Here is a 5,610-nt window from a genome sequence, read left to right on the forward strand (position 1 = left end):
AAACAGTTCATAGAGAACCTCAAGAGACCAGTCATTCACCTGTGGTCATTGCTCAGCAACACGAAAAAGGGCAGATGCTGCAGCAAATCTGATGTTCTGGAGGATTGTGATGGACCGAGCAGTGAAGGAAACTTAGGCACAGGTTAAAGTCCAAAAAATGATTTTTTATTTAACCCAAAAAACATAATTGGTTATATTAGATTATTCTGTTATTATATGTTACCTTATATATGTAATCAAAGTAGTTGAATTAGAATACTGCTGTAGATCACATTATACCCTTTAATATAGAGTGTGTGAGCTGTATGTAGTTTAGTTCTCATTATACTTTTGAGTTAACAGAACATATTCACATATTAGTTCATTAGATAAATGTGCATCACTCTGTATCCTTGATCTGCTGGGAATGTGTTACACTGTTTTCTTGACATGCTTAATTGTTGAATCATGAAGAGAAGGTTGTAAGCAGGAGACTCTGTGTCTAAAGACAGGGGAGATAGATAGACCACATTCCACACCCCCACCTTACAGAAAGCAGAGAAACAACTGCCGAGGTCATAACTTAGGCGCTGTAACAGAGAAAAAATGTGATGTTTTGGCTTTTACGACTAGCTGGGGGCCACTAGAGACTATAAAAAGCTGAGCAACCCGTCACCATTTTGAGACATGTGCCTGACCCTCTGGTAGCATCTCTCCCGTCCGGACGTTGTAATGCTCTTATTGTTGAATTGTATGGAAATAAATGATTGTTGATTGAGCATTTATACACCAAGTATTGTCCTTCCTTCAGCCCAAAGATTCAAAGAATTGGGAAAATTCAACAACTTGGTGCCGTGTGACCCGGATCTTTGGTGTGCTGAGGAGGTGCAGATTTGACCTTTGGTGAGATCGTGAGGCGAGGTGAACAGAGGACCGGTCCAAAAATAAAAAGGTAAGCACAGCCTGTTGTATTATAAATACCAAATGTGCATATTGGGCTTTCCAAATTAATCTGTTCGCTGAGTCACATGTATTTTCACAGTAAATTTGTCGGTGTCTGGTTTTTGGCGCAAGATACTAACAACATAAGTTGAGGCTGAATTCCAGTGTGTTAAATAAACTGCTTCTACCGAGAAACTAATAAGACACTACGTTGAGCTAGTTGCAGTAAACTGCTTCTACCGAGAAACTAATAAGATACTACGTTGAGCTAGTTGCAGCCACTTTACCTTCCACATTTAATTTTGTCTAATACTGGCTTCTGTAGCAATAATACGTTAGAATTTCTTCTGAAGACGCGGCCATTAGTTCAGTACATTGAAGTCGAGGTTTGAAGTTTGTTTATGGTGTCGGTTACGTCCTGGCTCTTGCCGGCCATGAAATAGAAGTTGATTTAAGGAAAAGCAGATGCTGGCTTCACGGTGCGGTTGAACGCTGGCAACGCGAGAGCGAAACACGTCCGTAGGTTTGGTTTATGATACGGCGTGTTCCGGTGGTGCGGCCGTGAAGTGCAGTAGTGGTTGGTGCTAATTTTAGTACATTGAACAGAGGTTTGACGGTGGTTTGTGGCGTCAGTCGAGTTTTTTTTTAAGGGCTGCGGTCATAAAACAAAGTAAAATTTTACTTGCCAAGAAGTACATAGAGCAAAACCTGGTTTATGATGTCGGGTATAACTTCGGGGATGCAAGCATCACTTTTATGATGCGACTTTGCCCCGTTGTGGCGGTCATAAGCGCAGAGAAAGGGGTATTTTGGTCTATGGTGCAGTGTGCTTTAAGAAAATCTAATAGTTGAGCTCAGAGGTTTCTGTGTAAAATTCCCGCTGAGGAAAAGTGTTGCGTGTGAGTGTGAAAGCGCGCTCTGGGTGAGAGAGTGTGTGTGAAGCTGCGAGGCGCGCTCTGGGTGCTGTCTTGTGGGTAAAGCGCGCACTGAGTGAGAGTGTGAGTGAGGCGCGCTCTGAGTGTGTTTTCTGTGTGGAGTGTGAAGCGTGAACACAGTGACAGTGACGGTTGATGTGTTTGATTAGGAGGACATTAGAGCAAATACACATTTTAGGATCAAAGGTTGATGCCTAGTGTACCTGTGGAACATTTGCCCTAGGAGTGGCGACCCTCCTGTCCGTGGACGCGTGGCCAGGACCGGCGGCGTCCGGGTGCCGAGGTGGTGACTTGGGGAGGTGAGGGCCCCCGCATAGCTACGGATATAACACTGGAACGGCCGTGTAATCACGGGTTCACATTTATTTCCGGACTAGAACAAGACACATTTTGCGAACAAACGTTGAGTCTAGATTAGTAAAGAAATATAAAAAGGTTGAATTCCTCGTTTCAGTGGTTGAAATTGTTGTGTGCCTGTCCCCTGACGAGTGTGAAATTAAAATAAAGAGGGAATTTGGAGCCACATAGAGATAGACGGGCATAATTGGGTGTATTACTCTGTGGTGTAATAAAAATAAAAAGGAGAGATAGTAAGAGGTGTGCAGTGGAGAATTATGGAGGAGTACAGAGAGGAATGTGTTGGGAGACTGGCGTACAGTTTACGCTGTCAAGGTAGGCGGGTTGCCTGCTTATCTGTTTAACAGTGATGAAAATGAAATTAAATAAATCTCTTAGTGTGTTAATACAGGAAGCTGCGGACCTGGACCAACTGCCCCCACAAGCACAGCGGCCGAAGCAAAATTATAGGTAATGGGAACCACACCCAGCACGAATCAGCAGCTGTGAAACAGACAGCAGCAAGGAGAGAATTAGAGGAGGAATTAAGAGAAGTTTTAACACATAAAATTGGGGCCAACGGACTTGTGGAGGTTGGGAAGGCGTCCGGAGCATCACAACAAAAAGGTGAAACAAAAACACACAAGCAGAGAAATCTGAGAGAAAGGCTCCTTTTAAGGTAACGCCTAGTTTGAGAAAAGATTAAATTAACCTGCTTTTATACAAATGCACATACACGCAATGAAGAAACAGCTTACACTCATGAACACGTGAAGATTTTCCAGCAAGGTTAAAGAAAAATTAACATACTTAAATGATGAAGTCTATACATTACTGACAAAGAAACCCTCTGGGTTGCAGGACAACAATTTAACTAAAAAAAAAAAAAAAAAAAAAAAAAGGAACACTGGTCTAACCAACCAGGCAAGACACAACAAATTTAGTGGTTAAAAGATTCAAATTGTGACATGTTTTCTGTTGATTGATTAATAAAAGTGATTACTGAATGAAAGAAAGTTCCTTTTTGGGCTTTTAAACATGATCTTAAGAATTTTAACATATACCGGTGTTGTCCTGTCAACTTGGTGGGTTAGGAGTTGATTATATCGGGAGACAAAAAACAAAAAAAAGGGGAGAGAAGGCTGACACAGGGCCTGGCCCCATTGTCTCCCCTCTGAATAACACAGCCAACACAACATCATTTTCCTGTTCGTTTGTTTTTTGTTTGTTTTTGTTTTGTTTTGTTTTTGTTTTTTCTATACATATTTAATTACAGGCTGCTTTGCCGGCCCTGAAAGCCGAGGCTGACTGGACTCCTGCTCTCCCCCATACGTGACACTGACCAAATGCTGCAACAGCTGGACCCACAACAACGACCTGAGAATGTCAACAGACCTGCAGGAATGTGATCTCATGCAGCCGAGACGGAGAGCACTAAACCTAAGGCCCGTTTCACTACACGGGGGAAAATTCCCAGACTGCGTCAGCTGACAGAGCTGTGACGAGACGCCCGCCAAGCCCGAATGAAAAGTAAGGCCGAGCGAAAGAATGCTGACCTTGATAACTTTGCATTCACACTGTGCAGGACAGTGATGGACCAACACGGATGATCGGGTGGCGAAAAAGGGCGTGACCGAGACAAGAGGAGTAACTGAGGACAGAAGGCACCTCAGAATGGACAAAAACACAGAAGAAGATGCAGGTTTCACCTGCGGTGAACATCGACACTGGAGAAAGGACTGCCCCAATTGGGGTCAGAACCAGGACGGACTGAATTTTGAGCAGCAGCAGCAGCAATGGTCGCAAACAAACTGAAAAGGAGGGGGGCAGGACCCCAGGGCATGCTTCAGGCCGTGGTTTACCCAGAACACCAGAACAGGAAAGTGATGAACACACACACACACACACACACACACACACACACACACACACACACACACACACACACACGTCTCCAAACACACAGATTCAGAATGAAGTGAAATACACACATGAACACGTGCACTCGTTGAGTGAGTGAGAAATGACACACACACACACACACACACACACACACACACACACACACACACACACACACACACGGGAATGTTGATTCACTGAGAAGTGATGCACACACATACACATGCACACGCTTGTGCAATGAAGAGTGATCCACACGCACACACACATACACGCTGATGCAATGAAGAATGCTTTGCTTATGCTGATATGCAAAATGCTGCACACAAACATCCCAATGCATAATTTTTATGAGGAGCCATTGATTAACATTAAATACTTAGAATGTGTTATATGTCACCTAGAAGGCATTTATGTAGATTTTAGGAATAAGCTCTAAAATGGTTTGGTTATGAAAACAATGTCTGTGCGTGATGTCTGTTTATGGCTCAAGGCCTTGACTGAATTCTTTGCTGTGCTTCACACAGCCCTGATGAGGAACAGTGGCACAGAGTGAAAAATGATGAATTAATAGTGTAAGTTTTAGGTCGGAGTACGGCATTTTCTGTGATTGAGTTTTAATTCAAGGAGGAACAAAAGGTGTTACGGCACCTGAGGTTCTCATTCCCACACAATATTGTCCCGGCAGGAAGCAAAATGTTCCTGTGAATTTCTGGTTGATTGTTTGGTTTTGTTTAGCGCTAGCTTGATTTTATCAGTGAGCTTTGGCTTGTGTTCTTTCTCGTAAGCGAGAGAGGGATAGTTTTATGCTTGGACATGTCTGCAACGGGCCCTAGTTTGTGTTATTTTAGTAGTATTTTGTTGGTTATGTCTGTTTTCGTTTTTGTTACAGTGCACTGGAGAAAAAACATCTGAGAGGTGTGATCCACCGGTGGTGATATGTTGATATTTTGTGAGTTCATGATTTAACAATCAGCTCTTTAAACAAGGCCTGAAAGATTGAAATTTAAAGCGCTATAAAATATTATTACTGTAAACAGTTGCAAAGTGTGCTTCTCCATGATTGTAATTGGCTTGGGAGAAATTCACTTATAGGGAACACTGATCTAAAAGGATTGCACCGAGTCAATCCGGCCCAAAAAACAACAAGGAATTGCTTTCCTTTAAAATGATGACGTCATCTTGCTGGTGATGGAGGCTCGAATAGGTTGCGCGGGAGACTCCATTATCAGCAACATCTGGTATGAATGTGTATGGAGGTATGCATGCGAATGGACTGTGATGGACTGACGACTAAAAGTTTTGACTGACTTGATACTGAGACAATGACTGCACCAACTTTAGGATTAGTAAATGCCAATAAACAATTCATAAACAATTCACCCAGCCGACAAGAGAAGGGTGGATGCTTCGCTTTGTTTTGTTTTGTTTTTTCAGGAGCAGGAGGATAAGAGAGACTGGAGGAGGAGACTCTAGCTTCACATAAGTATGAACTGCAGACTTAACACTGTGGTTG

At 42.9% G+C, this 5,610-nt stretch overlaps 1 long non-coding RNA gene across 1 annotated transcript; it reads left to right on the forward strand.

Moving 5' to 3' along the window:
- Positions 1-217: 217 nt before the first annotated feature.
- On the forward strand, positions 218-4,276 carry LOC308399438. Its single transcript, XR_013972173.1, has 2 exons — positions 218-931; positions 3,469-4,276. It is a non-coding gene; the product is annotated as an uncharacterized lncRNA (long non-coding RNA).
- The last annotated feature ends 1,334 nt before the right edge of the window (positions 4,277-5,610 follow it).

The sequence above is a fragment of the Rhamphochromis sp. 'chilingali' genome (genome assembly GCF_963969265.1).
Source record: "Rhamphochromis sp. 'chilingali' genome assembly, chromosome: 7".
NCBI classification, from domain to species: domain Eukaryota; kingdom Metazoa; phylum Chordata; class Actinopteri; order Cichliformes; family Cichlidae; genus Rhamphochromis; species Rhamphochromis sp. 'chilingali'.